Source organism: Jaculus jaculus, chromosome X (assembly GCF_020740685.1).
Source record: "Jaculus jaculus isolate mJacJac1 chromosome X, mJacJac1.mat.Y.cur, whole genome shotgun sequence".
NCBI lineage: Eukaryota > Metazoa > Chordata > Mammalia > Rodentia > Dipodidae > Jaculus > Jaculus jaculus.
This window is the reverse complement of record NC_059125.1, coordinates 126191741-126210234: the sequence shown is the minus strand read 5'-3', so window position 1 is coordinate 126210234 and position 18494 is coordinate 126191741. Positions and strand designations below refer to the sequence as shown.

The window sequence follows — 18494 nt, the reverse complement described above, 5'->3', positions numbered from 1 at the left end:
CAATGGCGCGCGACAAGACTCGTCACTTCCGCTCCGGGAGCCGCCTGCGATGGGAAGGAGTGGTTTGGGGCGGGGCTTGTAGGAAAATAGGCCGCGGACAAGAGCTGGCGGTGGGCGGGGCTTGGAGTTCCCCAGCCACTTCCCAGCGCCCAAGCTAGCGCGCCCGCGGCGGGAGGTGGCTCAAGATGGGTGAAGAGAGGCCGAGGGTGCTGTGCCGCCTGGAACGTTCTAAAGCGAAGCCGCCAGCTCCCGTCCGTATTCGACAGCCGGCGTCACAGTGGCCCGAGACGATGGGAACTCCTGCGCAGTGGCCTGCTTTGGGGCCTGCCTAGCAAATGACCGCATCTTAAGGGAAAAATCTTTTTTTTTTTTTTTTGGTCCAGTGCCCTTTGTAAATTGCAGCATTATGTTCCTCTCCGTATACTACGAAATGTCAATCAAGAACGAGTTATGTCAGGGATTGGTACTTGCTTATTTCTTGTATTTGAGACAGGGTCGATCATACTGTAGCCCAGGCTGTCCTCGAATGGGCCAACCTCTTGCTTCAGCCTCCCAAGTACTGGGAATACTTAGGCTTGAAGTCACTATGCTTGGCGACATTTTTATTTACTTATTTATTTATTTACTTTAAGAGCGACAGAGAGAGAAAGAGAGGGAAGGGAGAGAGAGAGAGAGAGAGAGAGAGAATGGGAGCGCCGGAGCCTCCAGCCACTGCAAACGAACTCCAGATGCATATGCCCCCTTCTGCATCTGGCTAATGTTGTTGGTGGGGAATCCAACCTCGAACTGGGGTCCTTAGGCTTCACAGGCGAGCGCTTAACCGCTAAGCCATCTCTCCAGCCCCGCTTTTTTTTTTTTTTTTGAGGTAGGGTCTCGGTCTAGCCCAGGCTGACCTGGAATTCACAATGTATTCTCAGGATGCCCTCGAACTCACAGTAATCCTCCTACCTCTGCCTCCCGAGTGCTGGGATTAAAGGTGTGCACCAACATGCCCCGCCACATTTTTTCCTATTAAGATAAAGTCTCATTCTGTAACCCAGCTGTACTGGAACTACGTAAAAACCTGCCTCAGCCTGTCCAGTACTAGGACTATAGATGTGAGCCTGCATGACTGTTTGTTTTAAAACAAGGTTTTTTGTAGCCAAGACTTGCTGTGAACTAGCAATATATCCAAGGATGACGTTGAACTCCTGATACTCCTGCAGCCCCGAACTGGGATGAAGATGCTAATTAAAATGAATACTCTGGGCTGGAGAGATGGCTTAGCGGTTAAGCGCTCACCTGTGAAGCCTAAGGACCGCGGTTCGAGGCTCGATTCCCCAGGATCCACGTTAGCCAGATGCACAAGGGGGCGCACGCGTCTGGAGTTCGTTTGTAGCGGCTGGAGGCCCTGGCGCGCCCATTCTCTTTCTGTCTGTCGCTCTCAAATACATAAATAAAATAACCAAAAAATTTTTTAAAAAATGAAAACTCTGACTGGAAAGGAGGTTGAATTTGACATTGAACCCACAGACAAGGTGGAGCCAATGAAGGAGCTTGTGGAAGAGAAAGAGGGAATCACCCCCCCCACACACACACAACAGCAGCAGCAAACAGATGAATGATGAGAAAACAGCTGCTGATTACAACATTCTAAGTGGTTCCATCCTCCACTTGGTGCTGTCTCTAAGAGGAGGAGGTCTTAGGCAGTGACGGATCTCCCTGTGTTCTACCTCTTTACCCTGTCATTCATAATAAAGCGTCACCCATCCTCTCACACTCTGGGATACCAGAGTCACTGTCCCCTCCCTTGAATGCCCAGTCTTATGTGTTTGCTGGTGGCAGAATGGGAGAACCCCAAGATGCAGTCTTCCTGGCCCAGAAGGCCCCTGCTGGTGAGTGGGTTTTAGTGTGCAGTCCAGTGTGCATCCCTCTCCTATGTCTGCACTCTTGGTTGTCAATAAAGTGTTTCTTGGTCCCCCACCCCAAAAAAAAATCGGGGTTGGAGGGATGGCTGAGTGGTTGAGGCACTTGTCTGCAAATTCTAAGGACCCAGGTTCGATTCCCCAGTACCCACTAAGTCTGACGCACAAGGTGGCACATGTTTCGGGAGTTCCATTTGCAGTTGCTGTTGCTGATAGTCCTGCCATGCCCTTCCCCCCTGCATCTTTCTTTCTCTCAAATAAATAAAATTTTAAAAATAACAAAAGTAGGGCTGGGGAGATAGCTCAGCCATTAGAGGCACTTGCATGCAAAGCCTGCTAGCCTGGGTTCATTTCCCCAGTACTCACGTAAAGCCAGATGCACAAAGTGGCATGTGCATCTTGAGTTTGTTTGCGCTAAGTGATCCTGACATGCCCATTCTCTATCTATGTCTCTCAAATATATATATTGGGATTTCAAGGTAGGGTCTCACTCTAGCTCAGACTGACCTGGAATTCACTATATTGTCTCAGGGTGGCCTTGAACTCATAGTAATTCTTCTACCTCTGCCTCCCAAGTGCTGGGATTAAAGGTTTGTGCCACTACACCTGATATTTTCAAGGTAGGGTCTTGCTCTAGCCCAGGCTGACCTAGAATTCACTATGTTGTTTCAGGGTGGCCTTGAAATCTCTGCAATCCTCCTCTCTCTCCCTCCCTCCCTCCCTCCCCCCTCTCCCCCCTCTCTCTATATATATACATATATATACATATACATATACACACATACATATATATACATATACACACACACACATACATGTGGGTTGGTTTTGCTGTAGCCCCAGGCTGACCTGGAATTCACTATGTAGTTTCAGGGTAGCCTTGATCTCATGGCAATCCTCCTACCTCTGCTTCCCAGGTGCTAGGATTAAAGGTGTGTGCTACCACTCCCAGCTTAAAAAATTATTTTAAAATTTATTTGCGAGGAGAGACAGTGGGAGAGAGGTGTGCATCAGAATAACCTCAGACACATGTGCCATTTTATGCATCTGGTTTTACAGGGGTCCTAGGGAATCAAACTCAGGCAGGCAGGACTTGTAAGGAAGTACCTCCAACTGCTTAGCCATCTCTCCAGTCTGGTATTCTAAACCTTATAAGAATCACTCTGTGGTTTTGTGGAGGATTGATTGGATAGGGGCAGAAATGGAAGCAAGGAGGTCAGTCAGAAAGCTATTATATATAGTATAGCAAGAGCTGGTGATGGCTTGAAGCAAGGTGGTAACTGTGCAGAGACACCAGAGTAATGTGGGAAGTAAAGGAAAGAGAAATATTAAGCCTGAATTACTGATTTGAACAAGTGAATGGGTGCTAGACCATTTACTGAGATGGATAAGGCTAGTGAGGAAGGAGACATACTTGGGATGTGTGGTGTTTTGAATGCAAAATGCCCCCATAGCCTCAAATGTTTGTGATAAAACCTCATACTTAGCTGGGTATGGAGGCAGAGGTAGGAGGATTGCTGTGAGTTTGAGGCCACCCTGTGACTACATAGTGAATTTCAGGTCAGCCTGAGCTAAGGCAAGAACCTACCTCGAAAAACAAAAACAAAAACCTTGTAGCTTGGGGAGCCTTTGGGAAGTGAAACCTTGCTGGAGGAGGTGTGTTACTAGAGGGTGAGCCTTGGGACTTTACAATCCAGTTCCCCTTGACAGTGCTGGCTAGCTCTCTCTTTACTACCTGCCTGCAGATATTAGAGGATGTGAGCTAGCTTTCTGTTTATGCCATGATGAAATTTCCCTTTGATACTGCAAGCTGAAATAAACACTTTCTGGTTAGGTGTTTTGTCCCAGCAATGAGAAGGTAACTGGTACAGGGCATGAAACCAAAAGTTCAGTTATGTACGTTTGAGGTTTACAAGTGAAATAACTGACAGTAGAGGTCAAGTCTGTAGTTGGGTACAGGAGTATGACAGATATGTAATTAGCTGGGTGTGGTGGCACACACCTTCAATCCCGGCACTTGGGAGGCAGAGGTAGGAGTATCGCCATGAGTTCAAGGCCACCTTGAGACTACATAGTGAATTCCGGGTCAGCCTTGGCTAAAGCGAGACCCTACCTCAAAAAAAAAAAAAGATATATATAATTAGTAAGAGCACTTGATCTTGAATGAAACTATTAGAGTTATCAGAAAATAAGCATAGTTGCTCCCCTCCTAAAGTACATCTATACTTTGCCTGACTTGTATATCACAAAAAGAAGCCAGGCTCAGCTAAACCTTGTAGTATGGCAGTAGCTGTGAATTTTAAAAACATATATGCATATATATATATTTTCTCTCTCTGCCTCTTTTCTTTCTTTTTATTATTATTATTATTTTTATTAACAACTTCCATGATTGTAAACAATATCCCATGGTAATGCCCTCCCTCCACCCATTTTCCCCTTTCAAACTCCATTCTCCATCATATCTCCTCCCCCTCTCAATCAGTCTCTCTTTTATTTTGATGTCATCATCTTTTCCTCCTATTATGATGGTCTTGTGTAGGTAGTGTCAGGCACTGTGAGGTCATGGATATCCAGGCCATTTTGTGTCTGGGGAGAGCACGTTGTAAGGAGTCCTACCCTTCCTTTGGCTCTTATATTCTTTCCACCACCTCTTCCGCAATACACCCTGGGCCTTGGAAGGTGAGATGTTTCAGTGCTGAGCACTCCGGTCACTTCTTTCCAGGACCATGATGCCTTCTCAGTCATCTCAAGGTCACTGCCATCTGAAAAGAGAAGAATCTCTACCAAAATTGAGAGTAGCATTAATATAAGGGTATGAACATTAAGAGAAGTGCTTACTGTGCATTTTGATAAGCATAGTATATACATTTAGCCAGATAACAGCAGACGTTACACCCCTAGGGCTCATGACTACCCCTGTTTTAAGTTTTCAGTATGAGGGATGTATTCCCTTCCATGGAGCAGGCACTTCCCTGAAAAGCCTAATGAACCATGGTTCAATTGCCCAGTACCCACGTAAAGCCAGTCAGATGCACAAAGTGGCACATGTGTCTGGAGCTCATTTGCAGTGGTTGGAGTCCCTGGCACACCCATTATGTCTCTCTTCTTTCTCTGTTTGAAAATAATAAATAAAAATATTTTTTAAAACAATAGCTGGTTGCAGTGGTGCATGCCTTTAATCCCAGCACTCAGGAGGCCAAGGTAGGAGGATCACTGTTGAGTTCAAGGCCAGTCTGAGACTACATAGTGAATTCCAGGTCAGCCTGGGATACTGCGAGAACCTATCTTGAAAAAAAAAAAAAAAAAGGCCAAGAAAACAATTCAAAGATTCCATGTGGTGTGGTGGCGCACGCCTTTAATCCCAGCACTCGGGAGGCAGAGGTAGGAGGATTGCCATGAGATCAAGGTCACCCTGAAACTACAGAGTTAATTATAGGTCAGCCTGGACCAGAGCGAGACCCTACCTCGAAAAGCCAAAAAAAAAAAAAAAAAGATTCCATGTGATATTCACCCAGTTTACACTAATGGTACCATCTTGCAAAACTCCAATACTATGTTACATACAGAATATTAATATTGATCTAGTCAAGGTGCAGGAAAGTTCTATCATATCCACATCCATCCTTGACTTGCCTGCCCCTTAATTTCTGTCATCCACTAATCTGCTCACTATTTCTATATATTTTACAAATACTTTTAAACTGGGCATAGTGGTGCACATCTTTAATCCCAGCACTTGGGAGGCAGAGGTAGAGGATTGCTGTGAGTTCGAGGCCACCCTGAAACTACATAGTGAATTGCAGGTCAGCCTGGGCTAGAGTGAGACCCTACCTTGAAAAACCAAAAAACATTTTAAAAAATTTATTTATAAGAGCTGGATGTGGTGTCACACGCCTTTAATCCCAGCACTCAGGAGGCAGAGGTAGGAGAATCGCCGTGAATTTGAGGCCACCCTGAGAATACATAGTGAATTCCAGATCAGCCTGGGCTACAGTGAAACCCTACCTCAAAAAAAAAAAGAAAATTATTTATAAGTAGATAATAAATGAGGCAGACAGAGAATGAGAATGGGCATGCCAGGACCTCTAGCCACTGCAAACAAACTCCAGATTCATGTGCCATTGAGCATCTTGCATTTTGTGGGTACTGGCGAATCACACTGGGGTTGTTAGTCTTTGCAAACAATCACCTTAATTGCTGAGCCATCTCTCTAGCCCTATTTCTAATATATATATTATTTCTATATATATACATTTTATATATATTTCTATATATATATTATATATATTTCTATATTATATATATATTTTATATATTTCTCTCTATCTCTCTCTCTATATATATTTTTTGAGATAGGGTTTTGCTCTCTAGCCCAGGCTCACCTAGAATTCACTATGTAGTATCAGGGTGGCCTCGAACTCACAGTGATCCACCTACCTCCTGAGTACTGGAATTAAAGGCATGTGCCACCACGCCTGGCTTCCAGCCCCGCTTCTATATTTTTAAAATGTGTATCAGTACTGTTTTGGTTTATTTATTTTTTATTAGAGACAGAGACAGAGAGAGGGAGAAGGAGAGGAGAGAAAGAGAGAGGGAGAGGGAGAGGGAGAGAGAGAGAGAGAGAGGGAGAGAGAGAGGGAGGGAGAGAGAGAATGGGTGCGCTGACCTTTAGCCACCGCAAAGGAACTCCAGACGCATGCACTACCATGTACATCTGGCTTACATGGGACCTGGAGAATTGAACCTGGATCCTTGGGCTTCAGAGGCAAGTGCCTTACCGCTAAGCCATCTCTCTAGCCCTGCGATTCCTTTTTTTTTTTAAATATTTATTTATTTGAGAGAGAGAGAGAGACAGAGATATAGAGGCAAACAGAGAGACAGAATGGGCTCACCAGGGCCTCCTGCAATTGCAAACTAACTCCAGACACATGCACCATGTTGTGCATCTGGCTTTATGTGGGTACTGGGAAATCAAACCTGGGCCATCAGGTATTGCAAACAAGTGTCTTTAACCACTGAGGCATCTCTCCATCCCTCAATTCTGATTTTTTAAAGTTTTTTTAAAATTTATTTGATAGCAACCGAGAGAGAAAGAAGGAGAGAGAGAGAGAGAGAGAGAGAGAGAGAGAGAGAGAGAGAGAGAGAGAGAGAGAGAGAGAGGGAGGGAGGGAGAGAATGGGGAGGCAGAGAGAGAGAAAGAGAGAGAATGAGCACTCCAGGGCCTCTAGCCACTGCAAAGGGACCCCAGATGCGTATGCCCCCTTGTGCATCTGGCTAACGTGGGTCCTGGGGAATCAAGCCTCAAACTGGGGTCCTTAGGCTTCACAGGCAAGCGCTTAACTGCTTAGCCATCTCTCCAGCCCCTGATTTAATTTTTGAGATAGGGTCCCACTATAGCCCAGACTTGCCTGGAATTCACTATGTAGTCTCGGAGTGGCCTAGAACTCACAGCGATTTTCCTACCTCTGCCTCCTGAATGGTGGGATTAAGGGTGTGTGCCACCACACCTGACTCCCAATTCAGTATTTTTATTTGAGATATATTCAAATTATTGTTTGTATCAATTTCATTCTGCTTTGTTTAAAGTGTACAACTAAATGGCTTTTGTATAGTCACAAAATTATTGTACAGCCACCACCATAATAAATTATAGAATATTTTCACCATCATCGAACAAAATATTATACCCTTTATCTTTTAAATCTTTTTAAAAAATTATTTATTTAATTTAATTAATTTATTTATTTGAAAGAGACAGACAGAGAGAGAAAGAGGCAGATAGAGAGAGAGAGAGGATGTGCCAGGGCCTCCAGCTACTTCAAAGGAACTCCAGATGCATGTACCCCCTTGTGCATCTGGCTAATGTGGGTCCTGGGGAATGGAGCCTCAAACCAGGGTCCTTAGGCTTCACAGGCAAGAGCTTAACTGCTAAGCCATCTCTCCAGCCCTATCTTTTAAATCTTTATTTGTTCGAGGGTGAGAGGAAGAGTGGATATGGATGCATCAGGACTTCCTGCCATTCCAGATGTATGCACCTTTTGGTGCATCTGGCTTTACATAGAGAAGGAGGAACTGAACCAGGCAGCAAGTGCCTTTATCTGCTGGGCCATCTTCCCAGGCCCTAGAGGATTGTCTTTTTCTATTTGGTGTGTGTGTTGTGTCTATGTGTGCAGGTGTGCACGTGTTGTGGTGTGTGGGTCCTTGCCTTTCACTTTGGTTAAGGTGAGGTGTCTTGTTAGCACACAGCACTAGCCATTCTTGCTGGCCCACAGGCTCCAGGGTGATTCTGGCTCTAGCTCCCTTCTGGCCTTGGGTGGAGCAGGTGAAGTGGGGAGCACACATGATAGTGCTGCAGTATGTGGGTTCTGGAGGTCCCAACTTATGTTTTCACTCTTACAAGGCAAATGCTTTATTCGTTGAGCCATCTCTCCAGCCCTGGTTTTTGGTGTTCTTTTATAAATGCTACACATTAACTCCCTGTCAGATGTAGAGTTGGTCAAGTTTTTCTCCCATTCTGTAGGCTGTCTCTTAGCTCTGCTGATGTTTCCTTTGCTGTGAAGAAGCTTTTTCATTTCATGTAATCCCATTGGTTAATTCTAGGGATTATTTCTTGTGTTATTGGAGTTCTTTTCAGAACATCTTTGTCTATGCCTTTACCGTGAGGTGTTTTCCCTGTGTTTTTTTTTTCTAGTATTTTCAAAATTTTAAATCTTACATTAAAAGCAATGATCAATTTTGTTAAACTTTTTTTTATTTGTTTTTTCGAGGTAGGGTCTCACTCTAGCTCAGGCTGGCCTGGAATTCACTATGTAGTCTCAGGGTGGCCTTGAACTTATGCCAATCCTCCTACCTCTGCCTCCTGAGTGCTGGGATTAAAGGCGTGCGCCACCACGCTGGCCTCTTTTCATCTTTTTTTAAAAAATGATTTTTATTGACAACTTCCATAATTATAAACAATATCCCATGGTAATTTCCTCTCTCCCCCCACTTTCACCTTTGAAATTCCACTCTCCATCATATTTGTACTCTTAATCTCTTTCTTTTAAAGGTGAAAAGCAGTCAAAAGGAAAATGAAGGGCTGGAGAGATGGCTCAGTGGTTAAGGTATTTGCCTGCAAAGCCTAACGACTTGGGTTCATTTCCTCAATAACCACATAAAGCCAGATGCACAAAGTGGTGAATGCAGCAGGAGTTTGTTTGAAGTGGCAAGATTCCCTAGTGCACCCATTCTCTCTCTCTCTCTCCTTGCAAATAAATAAAGTCTTTATTTAAAAAGGAGATGTATTTAATGTAGCCACATTGGAAAGAAAAGCATGGCATGAGGGTGGCTCCTCCTCTTCCTGTTTGAGATGGGTCTTGTATAGTTCCTGCTGGTCCCAGAGCTGCTATGTAGCCAAAGATGATCTAGAACTCTTTTTTGTTTATGAGAGAGAGAGAGAGAGGAGAGAATGGGTGTGCCAGGGCCTTCAGCCACTGTACACGAAACCCAGACACATGCACCACCTTGTGTATCTGGGTTATGTGGGTCTTGGGGAATCAAACCTGAGTCCTTTGGCTTCACAGGCAAACACCTTAACCACTAGGCCATCTCTCCAGCCCTCATCTAGAACTCTTAATGCACCTGCTTTCACCTCCTGAGTGCTGGGCTTACAGGCATGCACTGCTGTGCTTGGTTTATGTGGTGCTGCGGATTGAACGAAGAGCCTCATGCATGGTAGGCAAGCATTCTTCCAACACCTGATTTTTTTGTTTGTTTGTTTGTTTTTCGAGGTAGGGTTTTGCTCTATCCCTGGCTGACCTGGAATTCACTATGTAGTCTCAGGGTGACCTCAAACTCACGGCGATTCCTCCTACCTCTTCCTCTCAAGTGCTGGGATTAAAGGCGTGCGCCACCATGCTTGACCAACACCCAATTTTTAGAGGCAGGGTTCCAGGCTGGCCTTAAATTCAGGGCGATCCTCCTATGTCTGCCTCCTGAGTGCTGCGATTAAGGTTGTGTACCACCAAGCCTGGCTCCCCGACCCTTTTATTTATTTATTTATTTTGGTTTTTCGAGGTAGGGTCTCACTCTGGTCCAGGCTGACCCGGAGTTCACTATGGAGTCTCAGGGTGGCCTCGAACTCACGGCAGTCCTCGTACCTCTGCCTCCTGAGTGCTGGGATTAAAGGTGTGCGCCACCATGCCCAGTTTCCCCCACCCTTTGAAAAGACAGGTTCTCACATTGTACCCCAGGCTGGTCTGGAACCTAGTGGGTATCTCAGGCTGATCTCAAGTTCATGGCAATCCTCCTGCTTCAGCCTCCAAAATGCTGGGCATAAGTCTAAGTTAGCCTCCACTCCTAGCTTAATAATATTTTAGGAATATTAATGCGCAAGTATCTATTTGAGTTTGTTCTCAATTCTTTTGTGTATTTCGGGGCCATGTGACAACTCTGTTGAATCATTTGAGGCACTGCCAAACTATTTTCTAAATCAGCCCATTTTCCATCGCCACCAGCAGTGTTTGAGTTCTGATCATCTTTTTTTCTGATAGGATTTCTTTAAGACATGAACTTCTGATTTGATCTTTCTTTCTTTCAGTACTCCAAAGATGCTATTTTATTGGTTTTGAGCAGTATGGATTATTTTCACTGTGGAACATATTCAAGAACCCAAATTTACTAATTTAACCACTAAATATATAAGTCTGTGACCTTAAGAACATTCATCTTGTGTGCAAAATCATTACCACCATCTGTCTCTAGAACTTTTCCATTTTCTCCACTCGAATGTCTTGTATAGTTTGTTATGAGAAACAGCTATGCAAATTGCCATCCCTTTGTATACAGCATGTCATTTTTCTCTCAGCACTTTAAGGATTTTCTCTTTGTTGTTGATATTCAGTGGTTTGACTACAATGCAATTAAGCATTTTAAAATTTGGTTTGAGTTTCATTACTTTTTGCCCTCATCATGTATGTCTTTCATCAAATTTGGGAAATTATTTGCCATTATTTCTTCAAGTCACATTTGCTCCATCATTTCCCATTGAATTGCATTCTCATCTTTGTTGAATATAAATTAAGTATAAACGTGTTGCTCTATTTCTGGGCTCAATTCAGTTTCATTGATCTAGCTGTCTATTATTGTGGCACTATAATCATGCTGTTTGGTCATGCTTTTTTTTGCTCTGTGTGTGTGTGTGTGTGTGTGTGTGTAGAGTCTGTGTGGTGTGATGTGTGGGTAGTATATACACATGTGTGTGCAGAGGCACTCGCCCTGTGCACACGTGTATGGAGGTCAGAGAAAAACAGTAGGTGTCTTCCTCTATGGCTCTTCCATGTTGTTTCCTTGAGGCAGAGTCTCTCACTGAACCAGTACTTGCCAGATTTAAAAAAAAAAAATTTAAAATAAACCTTGCCAGATTTTTTGTTTCTGGTCACCCTGGCTGATCAGTGAACCCTAGTAATTCTCCTGTCTCAGTTCCCCATGGGACTGGCGTTACAGGTGTGCATGCCCACATTTTGCTTTTTGTTAATGTGGATGCTGGGGAATTGAATCTAGGTAGTTTCAAACCCTCTCAGCAATTGTTCTTACCCACTGAGCTGTCCCCTCAGCCCCATTTTATTTATTTGAATGTAATTAATTCATTAATTAATTTGAAAGGGAAAGAGAGAAAGAGAGAGAGAGATTGGGCATGCCAGGTCCTTCAACCAGTGCGAATGAACTCCTGGTGCATGCACCAGTACTAGAGTGTTTGCCTAGCATGTACAAGGCTGTAAACTTAATCACTATCACCACACACACACAATGAGAGGGCGAGAGCAGGATATTTTCCTTGCCTTATTGCACTGGCTAGGACATCCAGAACAAATTTTCTCTCTGCCTCTCTCAAATAAATAAATAAAAATAAAATACAAAAAACCCCACCCACACACAAATGAAAATGGAGAACTGCCAATACCTGATTCTTGTCCCCTCCTCTAGTTTTCTACTTGCAATCATATGCTTAGGAACCTTCTGACCCCATGGGGGGAAAAAAAAATCTAACATTCAGAACTACTGATAACAGGAAGAGGAAAAAAAAAAACAAACAAACAAACCGAGAATGAAGTGTTTCCCATCATAGTGGACTGTTAAGCACGTTTCTCCTCCACCTATGTGGCAAATCCTTTGGTGTCATTGTTACACGTTTGGCATAGATAGCACACAGGTTGGCATCTTCAAAAAGGCCAACCAGATAGGCCTCACTTGCCTCCTGCAAAGCAGCAACAGCTGCACTTTGAAAGCGCAGATCTGTTTGAAGTGCTGAGCAATTTCTTGCACCAGAAGCTGGAAGGGCAGTTTGCGAATCAGAAGTTCAGTGGCCTTCTGATGGCGTCTAGTTTCACCGAGTGCCACAGCGCCAGGTCTGTAATGATGTTTCTTCACCCCTCCAATAGAGGTCACACTCTTGTGAGCCGCTTTTGTAGCCAGTTATTTCCCGGGTGCTTTACCACCAGTTGAATTGCGACAGTCTGCTTTGTAGGAGCCATGGTATGGCTGGAGCTTGGGCACCTCGAGGCGCCGCTGACATTAGAGGGCGGCTGTCAACATGTCAATGTTGTATCTTCTACCTCATCTATTAATGTGTTCAGTCATTATTTTTTTCGTTTTTTTGTGTAATATGCATGCATGTTTGTATGCATAATTGTGTGGGTGGGTACATGTACGGAGGCCAGAGGACAGCCTTGGGTGTTATCCTCAGTAACCCTGTCTACCTCTTTCTGCATCAGGGTCTCTCATTGTGGCGAAGCTCTCCAATTAGGCTGGATCCTCTTCTCTCTACTTCCCCAGTGCTAGTGAAGGAGACTCAGGAGAAAGCTAGCTTCTTTTAGACAATTTCAGTTAGGGACTGGGGCCTAAAAAGACAACCAGATGTCACTCGCCTTGGCAGGAATGGAACGCTTGTCTGATCCAGTTTCATCCACAATGGCTGCAGCGCCCCCTGCTGTCTGCACAGTCTAGCAGTTTGGGTCAGTCCCCTTGACTCTGCAAACCGATCAGGTCTTTCCCTTACATACCTGAATCTGAAAGGAATTCGCTATGTAGTCTCAGGCTGGCCTCAAACTCACCGCGATCCTCCTAACTCTGCTTCCCGAATGCTGGGATTCAAGGTGTGTGCCACCACTTTCAGCAGGGCTGAAAGAATCCATTTTTAACCCACTATAAAGGCTTGTCAGTGCTATTCCATCTTTCTTTGCCCCATGACTTCCTTCCTTCCTTCCTTCCTTCCTTCCTTCCTTCCTTCCTTCCTTCCTTCCTTCCTTCCTTCCTTCCTTCCTTCCTTCCTTCCTTCCTTCCTTCCTTCCTTCCTTCCTTCCTTCCTTCCTCCCTCCCTCCCTCCCTCCCTCCCTCCCTCCCTCCCTCCCTCCCTCCCTCCCTCCTTCTCTCTCTCTCTATGTCTTTCTTTCTCCCCTCCTTTCTCCTTTTTTTTTTTTTTTTTTGGTTTTTCGAGGTACAGTTTCACTGTAGCCCTGGCTGACCTGAAATTCACTGTGTAGTCTCAGAGTGGCCTCGAACACAAGGCGAGCCTCCTACCTCTGCCTCCTGAAGGCTGGGATTAAATTTTATTTATTTATTTGCAAGGAGAGAGAGATACAGAAGACACACACACACACACACACACACACACACACACACACACACAGAGTGAGAGAGAGAGAGAGAGAATGGGCATGCTAGGGCCTTTCGCTGCTGTAAATGAACTCCAGATGTGTGTACTACCTTGTACATCTGGCTTAAGTAGGTCTTGGGACACTGAACCTGGTTCCTTTGGCTTTGCAGGAAAACATCCTAACTGCTAGGCCATTTCTCCAGCCCCCAAGTGCTGGGATTAAAGGCATGTGTCACCATACCTGGCTGCCCTGTGATTTCTTTATGGACACATGTAAGTCTGATTTTTCCCTATCGGGCCTGGCAGGGTAGGGGAGAGCACTGTTTTCTGCTAGCCTTCTATCCTGCTTATGCATTGGGGTAACTTCTCACTTTAATCACATTTCTGACTTCGCTCTAATCCCCGAGTTTGCCACATGTGAATTTCCTTCACATTCTAGATCTACCACGTGCATATTTCCTCTAAACTCTGGGCCTACTACCAGTGTAATTTCTCTAAACTCAGGGTAACCATGGGTGTGACTCTCTCCTTAAAAAATATTTTTATTTTTGTTTATTTGAGAGAGAAAGAAACAGGCAAAGAGAGGGAGAGAAAGGGAGAGAGAAGGAGAGAGAGAGAGAGAGAGAGAATGGGCATGCCAGGGCCTTCAGCCACTGCAAATGAATTCCAGACGCATGCTCCATCTTATGCATCTGGTTTACATGGGTCCTGCGGTATTGAAATTGGGTCATTGGGCTTTTTTTCCCTATGATTATTTTTAGCTACTAGGAACCCTCATTAGGCTTGTAGGCAAGCGCTTAACCACTAAGCCATCTCTCCAGCCCTGTAATTCTCTTTACTACCCATTTCTCATCTGGGGTTCCCGGTCTCTTGGGTACTTTGTCTCTCCTATTCTTTTTTTTTTTTCAGTTTATTTTTATTTATTTATTTTAAAATTTTCATTAGCATTTTCCATGATTATAAAAAAATCTACCATGGTAATTCCCTCCCTCCCCTCCAACACTTTCCCCTTTGAAATTCCATTCTCCATCATATTACCTCCCCATCACAATCATTGTAATTACATATATAAAATATCAACCTATTAAGTACCCTCCTCCCTTCCTTTCTTTTCCCTTTATGTCTCCTTTTTACCTTACTGGCCTTGGCTACTAAGTATTTTCCTTCTCACGCAGAAGCCCAATCATCTGTAGCTAGGATCCACATATGAGGGAGAACATGTGGCGCTTGGCTTTCTGGGCCTGGGTTACCTGACTTAGTATAATACTTTCCAGATCCATCCATTTTTCTGCAAATTTCATAACTTCATTTTTCTTTACCGCTGAGTAGAACTCCATTGTATAAATGTGCTACATCTTCATTATCCACTCGTCAGTTGTGTCTCTTCTATTCTTAAGCCATCACCAATGTACTCTTAACTTTATTCCGTGGGAAGGCTCAGGGTGGAGGCTGTGTCTTCAGCATGAGTGCGTGTTTCCTTAAAATTTCTCTACAGGGGGCTGGAGAGATGGCTTAGCAGTTAAGCACTCGCCTGTGAAGCCTAGAGACCCCGGTTCGAGGCTCGATTCCCCAGGACCCACGTTAGCCAGATGCACAAGGGGGTGCACGCGTCTGGAGTTCATTTGCAGTGGCTGGAAGCCCTGGCGCGCCCATTCTCTCTCTGTCATTCTCAAATAAACAAACAAACAAAAAATTTCTCTACATAAACTCCTAGATCCTGTTATCTCCTACATGCTTGTGGCTCTGCTGCAGCCACTTCCTAAAATTCTGAAATTTATCTCAACTGAACCTCATGAACTATGCTGTGCCTTCCACATGAGTGTGTCTCTTCTAAATCTCCCTACCTAAATCCCAGGTCCTATCTTCTCCATGTTTATGGCTCTGCCCCAGCCTCTTCGTAGACCTCCATTTCTCTTAAGTGAACCTCATGAACTATGCTGCGCCTTCCACACAAATGTGTTTCCTCTAAATTTCTCCACATAAGTTCTTAGACCATATCTTCCACGTGTTTGTAATTCTGCCCCTTCCTTCCTTCCTTCCTTCCTTCCTTCCTTCCTTCCTTCCTTCCTTCCTTCCTTCCTTCCTTCCTTCCTTCCTTCCCTCCCTCCCTCCCTCCCTCCCTCCCTCCCTCCTTCCTTTCTTTCTTCCTTCTTTCTTTTTTATTGAGGTAGGGTCTCTCACTCTGGTCCAGGCTGACCTGGAATTCACTATGGAGTCTCAGGGTGGCCTCGAACTCTTGGCGATCCTCCTACCTCTGCTTCCCAAGTGCTGGGATTAAAGGCGTGCGCCACCACGCCCAGCTCCTTGTGTGTTATTTTCAAGGTAGGATCTCATTCTAGCCCAGGCTGACCTAGAATTCACTATGTTGTCACAGGGTGGTTTCAAAAAGTGATTCTCCTGCTTCTGCTTCCTGAGTGCTGAGATTACAGGTGTGCACCACCACACCCAGGTTTGATTGATTTTTTAAAAATCTTTAAAAAATATATTTTTAATTTTTTGTTCATTTTTATTCATTTATTTGAGCATGACAGACAGAGAGAGAAAGAGGCAGATAAAGAGAGAGAGAATAGGCGCGCCAGGGCTTCCAGCCACTGCAAACGAACTCCAGACGCGTGCGCCCCCTTGTGCATCTGGCTAACGTGGGTCCTGGGGAATGGAGCCTCGAACCAGGGTCCTTAGGCTTCATAGGCAAGTGCTTAACTGCTAAGCCATGTCTCCATCCTCCCTCTTTTTTTCTGGTTTTGCGAGGTAAGGTTTCACTCTAGCCCAGGCTGACCTGGAATTCACTATGGAGTCTCAGGGTGGCCTCGAACTCACGGCGATCCTCCTACCTCTGCCTCCCAAGTGCTGGGATTACACCCCCCCTTTTTAATGTTTCTTCTTAAATTTATTTACAAGGAGAGAGAGAGAGAGAGAGAGAGAGAGAGAGAGAGAGAGAGAGAGAGAGAGAGAAGAGAGACAGACAGAGAGAGACTGGGCATGCCAGGGCCTCCAGCCACTGCAAATGAACTCCTGATATGTGTGCCCCTTGTGCATCTGGCTTATGTGGGTCCTGGGGAATTGAACCTGGGTCCTTTGGCTTCACAGGCAAATGCCTTAACCACTAAGCAATCTCTCCAGTCCTTTCTTTTTTTTGAGCTAGGGTCTTGTTCTAGCCCAGGCTGAGCTGGAATTAACTATGTAGTCTTAGGGTGGCTTGAATTTATGGCAATCATCCTACCTCTACATCTCACATGCTGAGATTAAAGTTGTATGCCACCACGTCTGGACAGACATTTTTTAAAAATTGATCCAAGTTTCCATTCCTGAGACAAACCTCAGAGGGCCATGGTGTATTCTTTTTTATATATTTTTGAATTTGATTTTCTCAACTTTGTTTAGAATTATTTTTGTTTTGTTTTGGTTGGTTTCATATGAGAAGATATTTTTATGTAGCCCAGGCTGGCCTTGGATTTACTATGTTGCTTATGATAGCTTTGAACTCTTGTAGCCTGTTGAATGCTGTGATAACAGGTATGTAACACTATACCCAGCTCAACGTTTTTATTTTGTTTTGTTTTTCAAGGTAGGGTTTCACTCTAGTCCAGGCTGACCTGGAATTCACTATGTAGTCTCAGGGTGGCCTCGAACTCACGGTGATCCTCCTACCTCTGCCTCCTGAGTGGTGGGATTAAAGGTGTGTGCCACCATACCCAGCTCAGTTTAAAGATTTTAGAAACACCATTGTTGAGATTTGAGTCACATGCCATACAATTCACTTATTTAAAGTGTACCATGCTATGTTTTTTGTATATTCACAATTGTGTAAATATCACCACATTTTCAAAACATTTTAGAGTTCTGAACCCTCTAAGAGCTTTATATCAGCTGTCACTGTTCATTCCCTTAACTGCAGCCTTAAACAACCACTAATCAACTTTTCGTATTGATGAAGTAAAATAAGTCGTATTGTGTAACTGGTTTCTTTCAGTTAATGTGTTTTCAAGGTTTATTTATGTTGCAGCATGTATCAGTACTTCATATCTCTTGTTCTTTTGAGTTAGGCAATGGAGATTTATTGAGAAAACAGTGAGTAAGCCCTGAGTGTCAGGGCAAGCACGCTGAGGATTATGGCCATTATCCAAAGCAGTGACTGGGGGAAAAGGAAAGTTTATACTTTTTCTGTTAGAACTCAGAAAAGCAGGCCGACTTAGCAGTGATCTCCAAGCAACTGCCTCTTAGGAGGGGCTTCCGGGGAGTATAAGTACATTATCTCATTAATATAGTAATTATTCCTTCCACCTTCTTAGCATGCCTTCTGGTGAATTAACTTTCCTAATGGGTGGTCTCCCAGCCCAGTGATTGGCAGGCTCAGTTGGATCAACTCATAAGGGAGAGGGCTGTAGTATATCTTTTTAATCCTGTGTTTTGGGTAGCATATAATATTGTGTCTCTTGACATATATATTTTTTTTTAGGTTTCTACATGAGTCGGAGTAAGATCAAGTAGTAGAGGCCAAGATGCTATAAAGAGACCATGAGGGAGGGAGGAGAGAGGCAGAGTTAAGAGGAGGGGATAGTAGATATGAAAGCAGAGGGCCAGAATACTGGGGGTGGAAAGGCCTAAGTGGGGCAGAGGGAGAGGGATAGAGAAGAGGGTGGGAGCAGGGTTAATAAAAATTAAGATGTTATGGGCTGGAGAGATGGCTTAGTGGTTAAGCGCTTGCCTGTGAAGCCTAAGGACCCTGGTTTGAGACTTGATTCCCCAGGAAGATGCACAAGGGGGCACACATGACTGGAGTTCGTTTGCAGTGGCTGGAGGCCCTGGCGCGCCCATTCTCTCTCTCCCTCTCTCTCTCTGTCACTCTCAAATAAATAAAAATAAACAAAAAAAATTCAAATGCTATGAATAAGCCACATGGAAACCTACTTCTGTCATGGAAAACTGAGTCACATAGAAATGGCACCAGAGATAGA

General features: G+C 44.4%; 1 pseudogene; it reads left to right on the top strand.

The window, feature by feature from the left end:
* Nucleotides 1-2: 2 nt before the first annotated feature.
* LOC101616203 lies at nucleotides 3-1692 on the top strand (annotated as a pseudogene).
* The last annotated feature ends 16802 nt before the right edge of the window (nucleotides 1693-18494 follow it).